We start from the raw sequence: 23,055 nt of genomic DNA on the forward strand, positions 1-23,055 counted from the left end.
CCTATTCCTTCTGCATACAGGAAACCCATTCCACATGCATAAAGGAAATCCTTTCCCCCTGCATACAGGAAACCTATTCACCATGCACAGAGGAAACGCATTTTTCCCTGAATACCAGAAAACCATTCCACCGCACACAGGAAACCCATTCCCCATGCATACAGGAAACCCATTGACTCCGCATACAGGAAACCCTTTCCCTCCGCTTTAGGAAACCCATTCCTCATGCATACAGTAAACACGTTCCCCATGAATGCAGGAAACACATTTCCGCCGCATACAGGAAACCCATTTCCTTCGCTTTAGGAAACGCATTCCTTCTGCATACTGGAAGCTCGTTCCCCATGAATGCAGGAAACACATTTCCGCCGCATACAGTAAACCAATTGCACCCGCTTACAAGAAATGGATTTCCCATGAATACAGGAAACCCATTGCCCCGCGCATACCAGAAACCCATTCCCCATGCATACAGGTAATCCATTCCCCCCTGTATACAGGAAACCCATTGCCCATGCATACAGGTAATCCATTCCCCCCTGTATACAGGAAACCCATTGCCCATTCATACAGAAAACCCATTCCTTCCGCATACAGGAAACCCATTTCTACCGCATTCAGGAAACACAATCCCCCCCACATACAGGAAACTCAATCCCCCTGCATACAAGAAAACCATTCCACATGCGTAGGGGAGACCCATTTCCCTCGCATAGAGGAAATCCATTCCCCCTCATACTGGAAACCCATTCCCCATGCATAGAGGAAACCTATTCCCTCTGCATACAGGAACCTTTTCGACCGCATACAGGAAGCCCATTACCTCCGCTTTAGGAAACACATTCCTCATGCATACAGGAAACCCATTCCCCATGAATACAGGAAACCCATTCCCCATGAATACAGGAAACCCATTTCCACCGCATAGAGGAAACCCATTGCCCGTGCTTGCAGGAAAACTATACCCAGGCCTACAGGGAACCCAATCCCCCCGCATACAGGAAACCCATTCCACATGCATATAGGAAATCCTTTCCCCCTGCATACTGGAAACCCATTCACCATGCACAGAGGAAACGCATTTTTCCCTGAATACCGGAAAACCATTCCCCATGCATACAGGTAATCCATTTCCCCCCCGCATACAGTAAACCTATTCCTTCTGCATACCAGAAACCCTTTCCCTATGCATACAGGTAATCCATTTCCCCCCGCATACAGGAAACCTATTCCTTCTGCATACAGGAAACCCATTCCCCTGCATACAGGAAACCCAATCCCCATGCATACGGGAAACCACTTCCCCACTCCTCCCTCATACAGGAAACACATTCCCATGCATCCAGGAAACCCATTCCTTCCACATACAGGAAACCCATTCCAGATTCATACTGGAAACCCATTCCCCTGCATACAGGAAACCCAATCCCCATGCATATGGGAAACCACTTCCCCACTCCTCCCTCATACAGGAAACACATTCCCATGCACCTAGGAAACCCATTCCTTCCACATACAGGAAACCCATTCCAGATTCATACAGGAAACCCATTCCCGATGCATACAGGAAACCCATTCCCGATGCATACAGGAAACCCATTCACCATGCATACAGGAAACCCATTCCCCATGTATACAGGAAACCCATTCCTTCCAAATACAGGAAAGCCATTCTCCTGCATACACCAAATCCATTCCCCACGCATACATGGATCATTTTTTCATGCATATAGGAAACAAATTCCCCCGCATTCTAGAATCCCATTCACCCGTAAACAGGAAACCCATTCCCCCCCACATACTGGAATCCCATTCACCCGTAAACAGGAAACCCATTCCCCCCGCATACTGGAATCCCATTCACCCGTAAACAGGAAACCCATTCCCCCTGCATACTGGAATCCCATTCACCCGTAAACAGGAAACGAATCCCCCCGCATACTGGAATCCCATTCACCCATAAACAGGAAACCCATTCCCCCCGCATACTGGAATCCCATTCACCCGTAAACAGGAAACCCATTCCCCCCGCGTACTGGAATCCCATTCACCCGTAAACAGGAAACCCATTCCCTATGCATACAGGAAACCCATTCCACATGCATACAGGAAACCCATTCCCCATGCATATAGGAAACCCATTCCCCTTGCATACAGGAAACCCATTCACCATGCATACAGGAAACCCATTCCCCATGCATATAGGAAACCCATTCCCCATGCATACAGGAAACCCATTCACCATGCATACAGGAAACCCATTCCCCATGCATATAGGAAACCCATTCCCCATGCATACAGGAAACCCATTCCCCATGCATACAGGAAACCCATTCCATCCGCATAAAGGAAACCCATTTCTACCACATTCAGGAAACCATTTCCCCATGAATACAGGAAACCCATTTCCACCGCATAGAGGAAACCCATTGCCCGTGCTTACAGGAAAACTGTACCCAGGCCTACAGGGAACCCAATTCCCCCACATACAAGAAACCCATTCCCGATGCATACAGAAAATCTATTCCTTCCGCATACAGGAAACCCATTCACGCTCGCATACAGGAAACCCATTCCACTTGAGTAAAGGAAGCCCTTCCCCCGCATACAGGAAACCCATTCCACATGCATATAGGAAATCCTTTCCCCCTGCATACTGGAAACCCATTCACCATGCACAGAGGAAACGCATTTTTCCCTGAATACCGGAAAACCATTCCCCATGCATACAGGTAATCCATTTCCCCCCCGCATACAGTAAACCTATTCCTTCTGCATACCAGAAACCCTTTCCCTATGCATACAGGTAATCCATTTCCCCCCGCATACAGGAAACCTATTCCTTCTGCATACAGGAAACCCATTCCACATGCATAAAGGAAATCCTTTCCCCCTGCATACTGGAAACCTATTCACCATGCACAGAGGAAACGCATTTTTCCCTGAATACCAGAAAACCATTCCACCGCACACAGGAAACCCATTCCCCATGCATACAGGAAACCCATTGACTCCGCATACAGGAAACCCTTTCCCTCCGCTTTAGGAAACCCATTCCTCATGCATACAGTAAACACGTTCCCCATGAATGCAGGAAACACATTTCCGCCGCATACAGGAAACCCATTTCCTTCGCTTTAGGAAACGCATTCCTTCTGCATACTGGAAGCTCGTTCCCCATGAATGCAGGAAACACATTTCCGCCGCATACAGTAAACCAATTGCACCCGCTTACAAGAAATGGATTTCCCATGAATACAGGAAACCCATTGCCCCGCGCATACCAGAAACCCATTCCCCATGCATACAGGTAATCCATTCCCCCCTGTATACAGGAAACCCATTGCCCATTCATACAGAAAACCCATTCCTTCCGCATACAGGAAACCCATTTCTACCGCATTCAGGAAACACAATCCCCCCCACATACAGGAAACTCAATCCCCCTGCATACAAGAAAACCATTCCACATGCGTAGGGGAGACCCATTTCCCTCGCATAGAGGAAATCCATTCCCCCTCATACTGGAAACCCATTCCCCATGCATACAGGAAACCTATTCCCTCTGCATACAGGAACCTTTTCGACCGCATACAGGAAGCCCATTACCTCCGCTTTAGGAAACACATTCCTCATGCATACAGGAAACCCATTCCCCATGAATACAGGAAACCCATTCCCCATGAATACAGGAAACCCATTTCCACCGCATAGAGGAAACCCATTGCCCGTGCTTGCAGGAAAACTATACCCAGGCCTACAGGGAACCCAATCCCCCCACATACAAGAAACCCATTCCCGATGCAAACAGGAAATCTATTCCTTCCGCATTAGGTAACCCATTCCCCATGCATACAGCAAGCCTTTCCATATGAATACATGAAACCCATTTCCGCCACATACAGGAAACCCATTGACCCCGCTTACATGAAAACGACTCCCCCCGCATACATGAAACCCATTCCACCCCTTACAGGAAACCCGATTCCCCGCATACCGGAAACCCATTCCCCATGCATACAGGTAATCCATTTCCCCCCGCATACAGGAAACCTATTCCCCATGCATACAGGTAATCCATTTCCCCCCGCATACAGGAAACCTATTCCCCATGCATACAGGTAATCCATTTCGCCCCGCATACAGGAAACCTATTCCCCATGCATACAGGTAATCCATTTCCCCCCGCATACAGGAACCCTATTCCCCATGCATACAGGTAATCCATTTCCCCATGCATACAGGAAACCCATTCCCCATGCACACAGGAAACCCATTCCCCATGCATACAGGAAATCCATTCCCCATGCATACAGGAAACCCATCCACCATGCATAGAGGAAACCCATTCCCCCTGCATACAGGAAACCCATTCCACATGCATAAAGGAAATCCTTTCCCCCTGCATACTGGAAACCCATTCACCCTGCACAGAGGAAACGCATTTTTCCCTGAATACCAGAAAACGATTCCATCGCATACAGGAAACCCATTTCCCCCCAGGCGTAGAGGAAACCTATTTCCGTGCATATAGGAAACCCTTTCCCCATGCACACAGGAAACCCATTTCCCCCGCATACAGGAAACCCATTCCCTTCGCTTTAGGAAACCCATTACCCATGCATACAGTAAACCTGTTCCCATGAATGCAGGAAACACATTTCCGCCGCATGCAGTAAACCAATTGCACCCACTTACAAGAAACGGATTTCCCAGGAAACCCATTGCCCCGCGCATACCGGAAACCCATTCTCCATGCATACAGGTAATCCATTCCCTCTGCATACAGGAACCTTTTCTACCACATACAGGAAGCCCATTCCCTCCGATTTAGGAAACACATTCCTCATGCATACAGTAAATCCGTTCCCAATGAATACAGGAAAATGATTCCCACCACATACAGGAAACCCATTCCTTCTGCATACAGGAAACCCATTTCCCATGAATACAGGAAACCCATTCCACCCCGCGTACAGGAAAACCCTTCCCACTGTGTTAGGAAACACATTCCCCTTGCATACAGTAAACCCGGTCCCAATGAATACAGGAAAACCATTCCCCATGCATACAGGAAACCCATTCCCCATGCATACTGGAAACCCATTCCCCATGCATACAGGAAACCCATTCCCCATGCATACTGGAAACCCATTCCCCATGCATACAGGAAACCCATTCCCCATGCATACTGGAAACCCATTCCCCATGCATATAGGAAACCCATTCCCCATGCATATAGGAAACCCATTCCCCATGCATACAGGAAACCCATTCCCCATGCATATAGGAAACCCATTCCCCATGCATACTGGAAACCCATTCCCCATGCATATAGGAAACCCATTCCCCATGCATATAGGAAACCCATTCCCCATGCATACAGGAAACCCATTCCCCATGCATATAGGGAACCCATTCCCCATGCATACTGGAAACCCATTCCCCATGCATATAGGAAACCCATTCCCCATGCATATAGGAAACCCATTCCCCATGCATACAGGAAACCCATTCCACATGCATATAGGAAACTCATTCCCCATGCATACAGGAAACCCGTTCCCCATGCATAGAGGAAACCTATTCCCCATGCATATAGGAAACCCATTCCCCATGCATATAGGAAACCCATTCCCCATGCATATAGGAAACCCATTCCCCATGCATACAGGAAACCCATTCCCCATGCATACAGGAAACCCATTCCCCATGCATATAGGAAACTCATTCCCTATGCATACAGGAAACCCGTTCCCCATGCATACAGGAAACCCATTCCACATGCATATAGGAAACTCATTCCCCATGCATACAGGAAACCCGTTCCCCATGCATACAGGAAACCCATTCCCCATGCATACAGGAAACCCATTCCCCATGCATACAGGAAACCCATTCCCCATGCATACAGGAAACCCATTCCCCATGCATACAGGAAACCCATTCACCATGCATATAAGAAACCCATTCCCCATGCATACAGGAAACCCATTCACCATGCATATAGGAAACCCATTCCCCATGCATATAGGAAACCCATTCCCCATGCATACAGGAAACCCATTCACCATGCATATAGGAAACCCATTCCCCATGCATATAGGAAACCCATTCCCCATGCATACAGGAAACCCATTCCCCATGCATACAGGAAACTCATTTCACATGCATACAGGAAACACATTCCCCATGCATATAGGAAACCCATTCACCATGTATATAGGAAACCCATTCACCATGTATATAGGAAATCCATTCACCATGCATACAGGAAACCCATTCACCATGCATATAGGAAACCCATTCACCATGCATACAGGAAACCCATTCACCATGCATATAGGAAACCCATTCCCCATGCATACAGGAAACCCATTCACCATGCATATAGGAAACCCATTCACCATGCATATAGGAAACCCATTCCCCATGCATACAGGAAACCCATTCACCATGCATACAGGAAACCCATTCCCCATGCATATAGGAAACCCATTCCCCATGCATACAGGAAAACCTTTCCACATGTATACAGGAAACCCATTCCCCATGCATACAGGAAACCCATTCCACATGCATACAGGAAACCCATTCCCATGCATACAGGAAACCCATTCCACATGCATACAGGAAACCCATTCCCCATGCATATAGGAAACCCATTCCCCTTGCATACAGGAAACCCATTCACCATGCATACAGGAAACCCATTCCCCATGCATATAGGAAACCCATTCCCCATGCGTACAGGAAAACCATTCCACATGCATACAGGAAACCCATTCCCCATGCATATAGGAAACCCATTCCCCATGCATACAGGAAACCCATTCCCCATGCATACAGGAAACCCATTCCATCCGCATAAAGGAAACCCATTTCTACCACATTCAGGAAACCATTTCCCCATGAATACAGGAAACCCATTTCCACCGCATAGAGGAAACCCATTGCCCGTGCTTACAGGAAAACTGTACCCAGGCCTACAGGGAACCCAATTCCCCCACATACAAGAAACCCATTCCCGATGCATACAGAAAATCTATTCCTTCCGCATACAGGAAACCCATTCACGCTCGCATACAGGAAACCCATTCCACTTGAGTAAAGGAAGCCCTTCCCCCGCATACAGGAAACCCATTCCACATGCATATAGGAAATCCTTTCCCCCTGCATACTGGAAACCCATTCACCATGCACAGAGGAAACGCATTTTTCCCTGAATACCGGAAAACCATTCCCCATGCATACAGGTAATCCATTTCCCCCCCGCATACAGTAAACCTATTCCTTCTGCATACCAGAAACCCTTTCCCTATGCATACAGGTAATCCATTTCCCCCCGCATACAGGAAACCCATTCCACATGCATAAAGGAAATCCTTTCCCCCTGCATACAGGAAACCTATTCACCATGCACAGAGGAAACGCATTTTTCCCTGAATACCAGAAAACCATTCCACCGCACACAGGAAACCCATTCCCCATGCATACAGGAAACCCATTGACTCCGCATACAGGAAACCCTTTCCCTCCGCTTTAGGAAACCCATTCCTCATGCATACAGTAAACACGTTCCCCATGAATGCAGGAAACACATTTCCGCCGCATACAGGAAACCCATTTCCTTCGCTTTAGGAAACGCATTCCTTCTGCATACTGGAAGCTCGTTCCCCATGAATGCAGGAAACACATTTCCGCCGCATACAGTAAACCAATTGCACCCGCTTACAAGAAATGGATTTCCCATGAATACAGGAAACCCATTGCCCCGCGCATACCAGAAACCCATTCCCCATGCATACAGGTAATCCATTCCCCCCTGTATACAGGAAACCCATTGCCCATTCATACAGAAAACCCATTCCTTCCGCATACAGGAAACCCATTTCTACCGCATTCAGGAAACACAATCCCCCCCACATACAGGAAACTCAATCCCCCTGCATACAAGAAAACCATTCCACATGCGTAGGGGAGACCCATTTCCCTCGCATAGAGGAAATCCATTCCCCCTCATACTGGAAACCCATTCCCCATGCATACAGGAAACCTATTCCCTCTGCATACAGGAACCTTTTCGACCGCATACAGGAAGCCCATTACCTCCGCTTTAGGAAACACATTCCTCATGCATACAGGAAACCCATTCCCCATGAATACAGGAAACCCATTCCCCATGAATACAGGAAACCCATTTCCACCGCATAGAGGAAACCCATTGCCCGTGCTTGCAGGAAAACTATACCCAGGCCTACAGGGAACCCAATCCCCCCACATACAAGAAACCCATTCCCGATGCAAACAGGAAATCTATTCCTTCCGCATTAGGTAACCCATTCCCCATGCATACAGCAAGCCTTTCCATATGAATACATGAAACCCATTTCCGCCACATACAGGAAACCCATTGACCCCGCTTACATGAAAACGACTCCCCCCGCATACATGAAACCCATTCCACCCCTTACAGGAAACCCGATTCCCCGCATACCGGAAACCCATTCCACATGCATACAGGTAATCCATTTCCCCCCGCATACAGGAAACCTATTCCCCATGCATACAGGTAATCCATTTCCCCCCGCATACAGGAAACCTATTCCCCATGCATACAGGTAATCCATTTCGCCCCGCATACAGGAAACCTATTCCCCATGCATACAGGTAATCCATTTCCCCCCGCATACAGGAACCCTATTCCCCATGCATACAGGTAATCCATTTCCCCATGCATACAGGAAACCCATTCCCCATGCACACAGGAAACCCATTCCCCATGCATACAGGAAATCCATTCCCCATGCATACAGGAAACCCATCCACCATGCATAGAGGAAACCCATTCCCCCTGCATACAGGAAACCCATTCCACATGCATAAAGGAAATCCTTTCCCCCTGCATACTGGAAACCCATTCACCCTGCACAGAGGAAACGCATTTTTCCCTGAATACCAGAAAACGATTCCATCGCATACAGGAAACCCATTTCCCCCCAGGCGTAGAGGAAACCTATTTCCGTGCATATAGGAAACCCTTTCCCCATGCACACAGGAAACCCATTTCCCCCGCATACAGGAAACCCATTCCCTTCGCTTTAGGAAACCCATTACCCATGCATACAGTAAACCTGTTCCCATGAATGCAGGAAACACATTTCCGCCGCATGCAGTAAACCAATTGCACCCACTTACAAGAAACGGATTTCCCAGGAAACCCATTGCCCCGCGCATACCGGAAACCCATTCTCCATGCATACAGGTAATCCATTCCCTCTGCATACAGGAACCTTTTCTACCACATACAGGAAGCCCATTCCCTCCGATTTAGGAAACACATTCCTCATGCATACAGTAAATCCGTTCCCAATGAATACAGGAAAATGATTCCCACCACATACAGGAAACCCATTCCTTCTGCATACAGGAAACCCATTTCCCATGAATACAGGAAACCCATTCCACCCCGCATACAGGAAAACCCTTCCCACTGTGTTAGGAAACACATTCCCCTTGCATACAGTAAACCCGGTCCCAATGAATACAGGAAAACCATTCCCCATGCATACAGGAAACCCATTCCCCATGCATACTGGAAACCCATTCCCCATGCATACAGGAAACCCATTCCCCATGCATACTGGAAACCCATTCCCCATGCATACAGGAAACCCATTCCCCATGCATACTGGAAACCCATTCCCCATGCATATAGGAAACCCATTCCCCATGCATATAGGAAACCCATTCCCCATGCATACAGGAAACCCATTCCCCATGCATATAGGAAACCCATTCCCCATGCATACTGGAAACCCATTCCCCATGCATATAGGAAACCCATTCCCCATGCATATAGGAAACCCATTCCCCATGCATACAGGAAACCCATTCCCCATGCATATAGGGAACCCATTCCCCATGCATACTGGAAACCCATTCCCCATGCATATAGGAAACCCATTCCCCATGCATATAGGAAACCCATTCCCCATGCATACAGGAAACCCATTCCACATGCATATAGGAAACTCATTCCCCATGCATACAGGAAACCCGTTCCCCATGCATAGAGGAAACCTATTCCCCATGCATATAGGAAACCCATTCCCCATGCATATAGGAAACCCATTCCCCATGCATATAGGAAACCCATTCCCCATGCATACAGGAAACCCATTCCCCATGCATATAGGAAACTCATTCCCTATGCATACAGGAAACCCGTTCCCCATGCATACAGGAAACCCATTCCACATGCATATAGGAAACTCATTCCCCATGCATACAGGAAACCCGTTCCCCATGCATACAGGAAACCCATTCCCCATGCATACAGGAAACCCATTCCCTATGCATACAGGAAACCCATTCCCCATGCATACAGGAAACCCATTCCCCATGCATACAGGAAACCCATTCACCATGCATATAAGAAACCCATTCCCCATGCATACAGGAAACCCATTCACCATGCATATAGGAAACCCATTCCCCATGCATATAGGAAACCCATTCCCCATGCATACAGGAAACCCATTCACCATGCATATAGGAAACCCATTCCCCATGCATATAGGAAACCCATTCCCCATGCATACAGGAAACCCATTCCCCATGCATACAGGAAACTCATTTCACATGCATACAGGAAACACATTCCCCATGCATATAGGAAACCCATTCACCATGTATATAGGAAACCCATTCACCATGTATATAGGAAATCCATTCACCATGCATACAGGAAACCCATTCACCATGCATATAGGAAACCCATTCACCATGCATACAGGAAACCCATTCACCATGCATATAGGAAACCCATTCCCCATGCATACAGGAAACCCATTCACCATGCATATAGGAAACCCATTCACCATGCATATAGGAAACCCATTCCCCATGCATACAGGAAACCCATTCACCATGCATACAGGAAACCCATTCCCCATGCATATAGGAAACCCATTCCCCATGCATACAGGAAAACCTTTCCACATGTATACAGGAAACCCATTCCCCATGCATACAGGAAACCCATTCCACATGCATACAGGAAACCCATTCCCCATGCATACAGGAAACCCATTCCACATGCATACAGGAAACCCATTCCCCATGCATATAGGAAACCCATTCCCCTTGCATACAGGAAACCCATTCACCATGCATACAGGAAACCCATTCCCCATGCATATAGGAAACCCATTCCCCATGCGTACAGGAAAACCATTCCACATGTATACAGGAAACCCATTACCCATGCATACAGGAAACCCATTCCACATGCATACAGGAAACCCATTCCCCATGCATACAGGAAACCCATTCCACATGCATACAGGACACCCATTCCCCATGCATATAGGAAACCCATTCCTCTTGCATACAGGAAACCCATTCACCATGCATACAGGAAACCCATTCCCCATGCATACAGGAAACCCATTCCCCATGCATACAGGAAACCCGTTCCCCATGCACACAGGAAACCCATTCCACATGCATATAGGAAACTCATTCCCCATGCATACAGGAAACCCGTTCCCCATGCATAGAGGAAACCCATTCCCCATGCATATAGGAAACCCATTCCCCATGCATACAGGAAACCCATTCCCCATGCATACAGGAAACCCATTCCCCATGCATACAGGAAACCCATTCCACATGCATATAGGAAACTCATTCCCCATGCATACAGGAAACCCATTCCCCATGCATACAGGAAACCCTTTCCCCATGCATACAGGAAACCCATTCCCTCCGCTTTAGGAAACCCATTACCCATGCATACAGTAAACCCGTTCCCCATAAATGCAGGAAACACATGCGTAGGGGAGACCCATTCCCACTCGCAAGAAGGAAACCCATTTCCCTTGAGTAAAGGAAGCCCTTCCCCCACATACAGGAAACCCATTCCACATGCATAGTGGAAACCCATTCACCATGCATAGAGGAAACCCATTCCCCCGGCATACAGGAAACCCATTCCCTTTGCTTTCGGAAACGCATTCCTTCTGCATACTGGAAACCCATTCCCTCATCTTTAGGTAACCCATTACCCATGCATACAGTAAACGTGTTCCGCATGAATGCAGAAAACACATTTCCGCCGCATACAGTAAACCAATTGCACCCACTTACAAGAAACGGATTTCCCATGAATACAGGAAACCCATTGCCCCGCGCATACCGGAAACCTATTCCCCATGCATACAGGAAACCCGTTCCCCATGCATACAGGAAACCCATTCCCCATGCATACAGGAAACCCGAACCCCATGCATACAGGAAACCCATTCCCCATGCATACTGGAAACCCATTCCCCATGCATACAGGAAACCCATTCCCCATGCATACTGGAAACCCATTCCCCATGCATACAGGAAACCCATTCCCTATGCATACAGGAAACCCATTCCCCATGCATACTGGAAACCCATTCCCCATGCATACAGGAAACCCATTCCCCATGCATACTGGAAACCCATTCCCCATGCACATAGGAAACCCATTCCCCATGCATATAGGAAACCCATTCCCCATGCACACAGGAAACCCATTCCACATGCATATGGGAAACTCATTCCCCATGCATACAGGAAACCCGTTCCCCATGCATAGAGGAAACCCATTCCCCATGCATATAGGAAACCCATTCCCCATGCATACAGGAAACCCATTCCCCATGCATACAGGAAACCCATTCCCCATGCATACAGGAAACCCATTCCATATGCATATAGGAAACCCATTCCCCATGCATACAGGAAACCCGTTCCCCATGCATACAGGAAACCCATTCCACATGCATATAGGAAACTCATTCCCCATGCATACAGGAAACCTGTTCCCCATGCATACAGGAAACCCATTCCACATGCATACAGGAAACTCATTCCCCATGCATACAGGAAACCCGTTCCCCATGCATACAGGAAACCCATTCCCCATGCATACAGGAAACCCGTTCCCCATGCATACAGGAAACCCATTCCCCATGCATACTGGAAACCCATTCCCCATGCATACAGGAAACCCATTCCCCATGCATACTGGAAACCCATTCCCCATGCATACAGGAAACCCATTCCCCATGCATACAGGAAACCCATTCCCCATGCATACTGGAAACCCATTCCCCATGCATACAGGAAACCCATTCCCCATGCATACTGGAAACCATTCCCCATGCATACAGGAAACCCATTCCCCATGCATACTGGAAACCCATTCCCCATGCATTTAGGAAACCCATTCCCCATGCATATAGGAAACCCATTCCCCATGCACACAGGAAACCCATTCCACATGCATATAGGAAACTCATTCCCCATGCATACAGGAAACCCGTTCCCCATGCATAGAGGAAACCCATTCCCCATGCATATAGGAAACCCATTCCCCATGCATACAGGAAACCCATTCCCCATGCATACAGGAAACCCATTCCCCATGCATACAGGAAACCCATTCCACATGCATATAGGAAACTCATTCCCCATGCATACAGGAAACCCATTCCCCATGCATACAGGAAACCCATTCCACATGCATATAGGAAACTCATTCCCCATGCATACAGGAAACCCGTTCCCCATGCATACAGGAAACCCATTCCACATGCATACAGGAAACCCATTCCACATGCATACAGGAAACTCATTCCCCTTGCATACAGGAAACCCATTCCACATGCATACAGGAAACTCATTCCCCATGCATACAGGAAACCCATTCCACATTCATACAGGAAACCCATTCCCCATGCATACAGGAAACCCATTCCCCATGCATACAGGAAAACCCATTCCCCATGCATACAGGAAACCCATTGACTCCGCATACAGGAAACCCTTTCCCTCCGCTTTAGGAAACCCATTCCTCATGCATACAGTAAACACGTTCCCCATGAATGCAGGAAACACATTTCCGCCGCATACAGGAAACCCATTTCCTTCGCTTTAGGAAACGCATTCCTTCTGCATACTGGAAGCTCGTTCCCCATGAATGCAGGAAACACATTTCCGCCGCATACAGTAAACCAATTGCACCCGCTTACAAGAAATGGATTCCCCCTGCATACAGGAAACCCATTCCCCCCCACATACAGGAAACCCATTCCCCAAGCATACAGGTAATCCATTTCCCCCCGCATACAGGAAACCTATTCCCCATGCATACCGGTAATCCATTTCCCCCCGCATACAGGAACCCTATTCCCCATGCATACAGGTAATCCATTTCCCCATGCATACAGGAAACCCATTCCCCATGCACACAGGAAACCCATTCCCCCTGCATACAGGAAACCCATTCCCCCCCGCATACAGGAAACCCATTCCCCATGCATACAGGAAACCCATCCACCATGCATAGAGGAAACCCATTCCCCCTGCATACAGGAAACCCATTCCCCCCCGCATACAGGAAATCCATTCTCCATGCATTCAGGAAACCCATTCCCCATGCATACAGGAAACCCATTCCCCATGCATACAGGAAACCCATCCACCATGCATAGAGGAAACCCATTCCCCCTGCATACAGGAAACCCATTCCCCTTGCATACAGGAAACCCATTCCACATGCATATAGGAAATCCTTTCCCCCTGCATACTGGAAACCAATTCACCATGCACAGAGGAAACGCATTTTTCCCTGAGTACCGGAAAACCATTCCACCGCATGCAGGAAACCCATTCCTCATGCATACAGGAAACCCATTGCTCATGCATACAGGAAACCCATTCCACTCCTTACAGGAAACCCATTTCCTCTGCATACCGGAAACCCATTCTCCATGCATACAGGTAAAACATTCCCCCAACATACAGGAACCCATGCTAGTGCGTACAGGAAACCCATTCCCTCTGCTTTAGGAAACCCATTCCTCATGTATACAGTTAACCCGTTCCCCATGAATGCAGGAAACCCATTGCCCTGCGCATACCGGAAACCCATTCACCGTGCATACAGGAAACCTATTCCTTCTGCATACAGGAAACCCATTCCCCTGCATACAGGAAACCCAATCCCCATGCATACGGGAAACCACTTCCCCACTCCTCCCTCATACAGGAAACACATTCCCATGCATCCAGGAAACCCATTCCTTCCACATACAGGAAACCCATTCCAGATTCATACTGGAAACCCATTCCCCTGCATACAGGAAACCCAATCCCCATGCATACGGGAAACCACTTCCCCACTCCTCCCTCATACAGGAAACACATTCCCATGCATCTAGGAAACCCATTCCTTCCACATACAGGAAACCCATTCCCGATGCATACAGGAAACCCATTGCCGATGCATACAGGAAACCCATTCACCATGCATACAGGAAACCAATTCCCCATGTATACAGGAAACCCATTCCCCATGTATACAGGAAACCCATTCCCCATGCATACAGGAAATCCATTGACTCCGCATACAGGAAACCCTTTCCCTCCGCTTTAGGAAACCCATTCCTCATGCATAGAGTAAACACGTTCCCCATGAATGCAGGAAACACATTTCCGCCGCATACAGGAAACCCATTTCCTTCGCTTTAGGAAACGCATTCCTTCTGCATACTGGAAGCTCGTTCCCCATGAATGCAGGAAACACATTTCCGCCGCATACAGTAAACCAATTGCACCCGCTTACAAGAAATGGATTCCCCCTGCATACAGGAAACCCATTCCCCCCCACATACAGGAAACCCATTCCCCAAGCATACAGGTAATCCATTTCCCCCCGCATACAGGAAACCTATTCCCCATGCATACAGGAAACCCATTCCCCATGCATACTGGAAACCCATTCCCCATGCATACAGGAAACCCATTCCCCATGCATACTGGAAACCCATTCCCCATGCATACAGGAAACCCATTCGCCATGCATACTGGAAACCCATTCCCCATGCATATAGGAAACCCATTCCCCATGCATATAGGAAACCCATTCCCCATGCACACAGGAAACCCATTCCACATGCATAGAGGAAACCCATTCCCCATGCATAGAGGAAACCCATTCCCCATGCATACAGGAAACCCATTCCCCATGCATACAGGAAACCCATTCCCCATGCATACAGGAAACCCATTCCACATGCATATAGGAAACTCATTCCCCATGCATACAGGAAACCCATTCCCCATGCATACAGGAAACCCATTCCACATGCATATAGGAAACTCATTCCCCATGCATACAGGAAACCCGTTCCCCATGCATACAGGAAACCCATTCCACATGCATACAGGAAACTCATTCCCCATGCATACAGGAAACCCATTCCACATGCATACAAGAAACCCATTCCACATGCGTACAGGAAACCCATTCCACATGCATACAGGAAACCCATTCCACATGCATACAGGAAACCCATTCCACATGCATACAGGAAACTCATTCCCCTTGCATACAGGAAACCCATTCCACATGCATACAGGAAACTCATTCCCCATGCATACAGGAAACCCATTCCACATTCATACAGGAAACCCATTCCCCATGCATACAGGAAACCCATTCCCCATGCATACAGGAAAACCCATTCCCCATGCATACAGGAAACCCATTGACTCCGCATACAGGAAACCCTTTCCCTCCGCTTTAGGAAACCCATTCCTCATGCATACAGTAAACACGTTCCCCATGAATGCAGGAAACACATTTCCGCCGCATACAGGAAACCCATTTCCTTCGCTTTAGGAAACGCATTCCTTCTGCATACTGGAAGCTCGTTCCCCATGAATGCAGGAAACACATTTCCGCCGCATACAGTAAACCAATTGCACCCGCTTACAAGAAATGGATTCCCCCTGCATACAGGAAACCCATTCTCCCCCACATACAGGAAACCCATTCCCCATGCATACAGGTAATCCATTCCCCCCTGTATACAGGAAACCCATTGCCCATGCATACAGAAAACCCATTCCTTCCGCATACAGGAAACCCATTTCTACCACATTCAGGAAACTCAATCCCCCTCACATACAGGAAACACATTCCTCGCGCATACAGGAAACCCATTCCTCATGCTTACAGGAAACCCATTCCACCCCATACAGGAAATCCATTTCCCCGCATACAGGAAACCCATTCCACCCCATACAGTAAATCCATTCCCCTGCATACCGGAAACCCATTCACCATGCATACAGGAAACCCATTCCCCATGCATACCGAAAACCCATTCCCCATGCATACAGGAAACCCATTCCACATGCATAAAGGAAATCCTTTCCCCCTGCATACTGGAAACCCATTCACCCTGCACAGAGGAAACGCATTTTTCTCTGAATACCAGAAAACCATTCCATCGCATACAGGAAACCCATTTCCCCCCACGCGTAGAGGAAACCTATTTCCGTGCATATAGGAAACCCTTTCCCCATGCACACAGGAAACCCATTTCCCCCGCATACAGGAAACCCATTCCCCATGCATACAGGAAAACCCATTCCCCATGCATACAGGAAACCCATTGACTCCGCATACAGGAAACCCTTTCCCTCCGCTTTAGGAAACCTATTCCTCATGCATACAGTAAACACGTTCCCCATGAATGCAGGAAACACATTTCCGCCGCATACAGGAAACCCATTTCCTTCGCTTTAGGAAACGCATTCCTTCTGCATACTGGAAGCTCGTTTCCCATGAATGCAGGAAACACATTTCCGCCGCATACAGTAAACCAATTGCACCCGCTTACAAGAAATGGATTCCCCCTGCATACAGGAAACCCATTCCCCCCCACATACAGGAAACCCATTCCCCAAGCATACAGGTAATCCGTTTCCCCCCGCATACAGGAAACCTATTCCCCATGCATACAGGTAATCCATTTCCCCCCGCATACAGGAACCCTATTCCCCATGCATACAGGTAATCCATTTCCCCATGCATACAGGAAACCCATTCCCCATCCACACAGGAAACCCATTCCCCCTGCATACAGGAAACCCATTCCCCCCCGCATACAGGAAATCCATTCTCCATGCATACAGGAAACCCATTCCACATGCATATAGGAAATCCTTTCCCCCTGCATACTGGAAACCAATTCACCATGCTCAGAGGAAACGCATTTTTCCCTGAGTACCGGAAAACCATTCCACCACATGCAGGAAACCCATTCCTCATGCATACAGGAAACCCATTCCACTCCTTACAGGAAACCCATTTCCTCTGCATACCGGAAACCCATTCTCCATGCATACAGGTAAAACATTCCCCCAACATACAGGAACCCATGCTAGTGCGTACAGGAAACCCATTCCCTCTGCTTTAGGAAACCCATTCCTCATGTATACAGTTAACCCGTTCCCCATGAATGCAGGAAACCCATTGCCCTGCGCATACCGGAAACCCATTCACCGTGCATACAGGAAACCTATTCCTTCTGCATACAGGAAACCCATTCCCCTGCATACAGGAAACCCAATCCCCATGCATACGGGAAACCACTTCCCCACTCCTCCCTCATACAGGAAACACATTCCCATGCATCCAGGAAACCCATTCCTTCCACATACAGGAAACCCATTCCAGATTCATACTGGAAACCCATTCCCCTGCATACAGGAAACCCAATCCCCATGCATATGGGAAACCACTTCCCCACTCCTCCCTCATACAGGAAACACATTCCCATGCACCTAGGAAACCCATTCCTTCCACATACAGGAAACCCATTCCAGATTCATACAGGAAACCCATTCCCGATGCATACAGGAAACCCATTCCCGATGCATACAGGAAACCCATTCACCATGCATACAGGAAACCCATTCCCCATGTATACAGGAAACCCATTCCTTCCAAATACAGGAAAGCCATTCTCCTGCATACACCAAATCCATTCCCCACGCATACATGGATCATTTTTTCATGCATATAGGAAACAAATTCCCCCGCATTCTAGAATCCCATTCACCCGTAAACAGGAAACCCATTCCCCCCCACATACTGGAATCCCATTCACCCGTAAACAGGAAACCCATTCCCCCCGCATACTGGAATCCCATTCACCCGTAAACAGGAAACCCATTCCCCCTGCATACTGGAATCCCATTCACCCGTAAACAGGAAACGAATCCCCCCGCATACTGGAATCCCATTCACCCATAAACAGGAAACCCATTCCCCCCGCATACTGGAATCCCATTCACCCGTAAACAGGAAACCCATTCCCCCCGCGTACTGGAATCCCATTCACCCGTAAACAGGAAACCCATTCCCTATGCATACAGGAAACCCATTCCACATGCATACAGGAAACCCATTCCCCATGCATATAGGAAACCCATTCCCCTTGCATACAGGAAACCCATTCACCATGCATACAGGAAACCCATTCCCCATGCATATAGGAAACCCATTCCCCATGCATACAGGAAACCCATTCACCATGCATACAGGAAACCCATTCCCCATGCATATAGGAAACCCATTCCCCATGCATACAGGAAACCCATTCCCCATGCATACAGGAAACCCATTCCATCCGCATAAAGGAAACCCATTTCTACCACATTCAGGAAACCATTTCCCCATGAATACAGGAAACCCATTTCCACCGCATAGAGGAAACCCATTGCCCGTGCTTACAGGAAAACTGTACCCAGGCCTACAGGGAACCCAATTCCCCCACATACAAGAAACCCATTCCCGATGCATACAGAAAATCTATTCCTTCCGCATACAGGAAACCCATTCACGCTCGCATACAGGAAACCCATTCCACTTGAGTAAAGGAAGCCCTTCCCCCGCATACAGGAAACCCATTCCACATGCATATAGGAAATCCTTTCCCCCTGCATACTGGAAACCCATTCACCATGCACAGAGGAAACGCATTTTTCCCTGAATACCGGAAAACCATTCCCCATGCATACAGGTAATCCATTTCCCCCCCGCATACAGTAAACCTATTCCTTCTGCATACCAGAAACCCTTTCCCTATGCATACAGGTAATCCATTTCCCCCCGCATACAGGAAACCTATTCCTTCTGCATACAGGAAACCCATTCCACATGCATAAAGGAAATCCTTTCCCCCTGCATACTGGAAACCTATTCACCATGCACAGAGGAAACGCATTTTTCCCTGAATACCAGAAAACCATTCCACCGCACACAGGAAACCCATTCCTCATGCATACAGTAAACACGTTCCCCATGAATGCAGGAAACACATTTCCGCCGCATACAGGAAACCCATTTCCTTCGCTTTAGGAAACGCATTCCTTCTGCATACTGGAAGCTCGTTCCCCATGAATGCAGGAAACACATTTCCGCCGCATACAGTAAACCAATTGCACCCGCTTACAAGAAATGGATTTCCCATGAATACAGGAAACCCATTGCCCCGCGCATACCAGAAACCCATTCCCCATGCATACAGGTAATCCATTCCCCCCTGTATACAGGAAACCCATTGCCCATTCATACAGAAAACCCATTCCTTCCGCATACAGGAAACCCATTTCTACCGCATTCAGGAAACACAATCCCCCCCACATACAGGAAACTCAATCCCCCTGCATACAAGAAAACCATTCCACATGCGTAGGGGAGACCCATTTCCCTCGCATAGAGGAAATCCATTCCCCCTCATACTGGAAACCCATTCCCCATGCATACAGGAAACCTATTCCCTCTGCATACAGGAACCTTTTCGACCGCATACAGGAAGCCCATTACCTCCGCTTTAGGAAACACATTCCTCATGCATACAGGAAACCCATTCCCCATGAATACAGGAAACCCATTCCCCATGAATACAGGAAACCCATTTCCACCGCATAGAGGAAACCCATTGCCCGTGCTTGCAGGAAAACTATACCCAGGCCTACAGGGAACCCAATCCCCCCACATACAAGAAACCCATTCCCGATGCAAACAGGAAATCTATTCCTTCCGCATTAGGTAACCCATTCCCCATGCATACAGCAAGCCTTTCCATATGAATACATGAAACCCATTTCCGCCACATACAGGAAACCCATTGACCCCGCTTACATGAAAACGACTCCCCCCGCATACATGAAACCCATTCCACCCCTTACAGGAAACCCGATTCCCCGCATACCGGAAACCCATTCCCCATGCATACAGGTAATCCATTTCCCCCCGCATACAGGAAACCTATTCCCCATGCATACAGGTAATCCATTTCCCCCCGCATACAGGAAACCTATTCCCCATGCATACAGGTAATCCATTTCGCCCCGCATACAGGAAACCTATTCCCCATGCATACAGGTAATCCATTTCCCCCCGCATACAGGAACCCTATTCCCCATGCATACAGGTAATCCATTTCCCCATGCATACAGGAAACCCATTCCCCATGCACACAGGAAACCCATTCCCCATGCATACAGGAAATCCATTCCCCATGCATACAGGAAACCCATCCACCATGCATAGAGGAAACCCATTCCCCCTGCATACAGGAAACCCATTCCACATGCATAAAGGAAATCCTTTCCCCATGCATACTGGAAACCCATTCACCCTGCACAGAGGAAACGCATTTTTCCCTGAATACCAGAAAACGATTCCATCGCATACAGGAAACCCATTTCCCCCCAGGCGTAGAGGAAACCTATTTCCGTGCATATAGGAAACCCTTTCCCCATGCACACAGGAAACCCATTTCCCCCGCATACAGGAAACCCATTCCCTTCGCTTTAGGAAACCCATTACCCATGCATACAGTAAACCTGTTCCCATGAATGCAGGAAACACATTTCCGCCGCATGCAGTAAACCAATTGCACCCACTTACAAGAAACGGATTTCCCAGGAAACCCATTCCCCGCGCATACCGGAAACCCATTCCCCATGCATACAGGTAATCCATTCCCTCTGCATGCAGGAACCTTTTCTACCACATACAGGAAGCCCATTCCCTCCGATTTAGGAAACACATTCCTCATGCATACAGTAAATCCGTTCCCAATGAATACAGGAAAATGATTCCCACCACATACAGGAAACCCATTCCTTCTGCATACAGGAAACCCATTTCCCATGAATACAGGAAACCCATTCCACCCCGCATACAGGAAAACCCTTCCCACTGTGTTAGGAAACACATTCCCCTTGCATACAGTAAACCCGGTCCCAATGAATACAGGAAAACCATTCCCCATGCATACAGGAAACCCATTCCCCATGCATACTGGAAACCCATTCCCCATGCATACAGGAAACCCATTCCCCATGCATACTGGAAACCCATTCCCCATGCATACAAGAAACCCATTCCCCATGCATACTGGAAACCCATTCCCCATGCATATAGGAAACCCATTCCCCATGCATATAGGAAACCCATTCCCCATGCATACAGGAAACCCATTCCCCATGCATATAGGAAACCCATTCCCCATGCATACTGGAAACCCATTCCCCATGCATATAGGAAACCCATTCCCCATGCATATAGGAAACCCATTCCCCATGCATACAGGAAACCCATTCCCCATGCATATAGGGAACCCATTCCCCATGCATACAGGAAACCCATTCCACATGCATATAGGAAACTCATTCCCCATGCATACAGGAAACCCGTTCCCCATGCATACAGGAAACCCATTCCCCATGCATACAGGAAACCCATTCCCCATGCATAAAGGAAACCCATTCCCCATGCATACAGGAAACCCATTCCCCATGCATACAGGAAACCCATTCACCATGCATATAAGAAACCCATTCCCCATGCATACAGGAAACCCATTCACCATGCATATAGGAAACCCATTCCCCATGCATATAGGAAACCCATTCCCCATGCATACAGGAAACCCATTCACCATGCATATAGGAAACCCATTCCCCATGCATATAGGAAACCCATTCCCCATGCATACAGGAAACCCATTCCCCATGCATACAGGAAACTCATTTCACATGCATACAGGAAATACATTCCCCATGCATATAGGAAACCCATTCACCATGTATATAGGAAACCCATTCACCATGTATATAGGAAACCCATTCACCATGCATACAGGA

The sequence above is a fragment of the Hemitrygon akajei genome, chromosome 19 (genome assembly GCF_048418815.1).
Source record: "Hemitrygon akajei chromosome 19, sHemAka1.3, whole genome shotgun sequence".
Classification (NCBI taxonomy): domain Eukaryota; kingdom Metazoa; phylum Chordata; class Chondrichthyes; order Myliobatiformes; family Dasyatidae; genus Hemitrygon; species Hemitrygon akajei.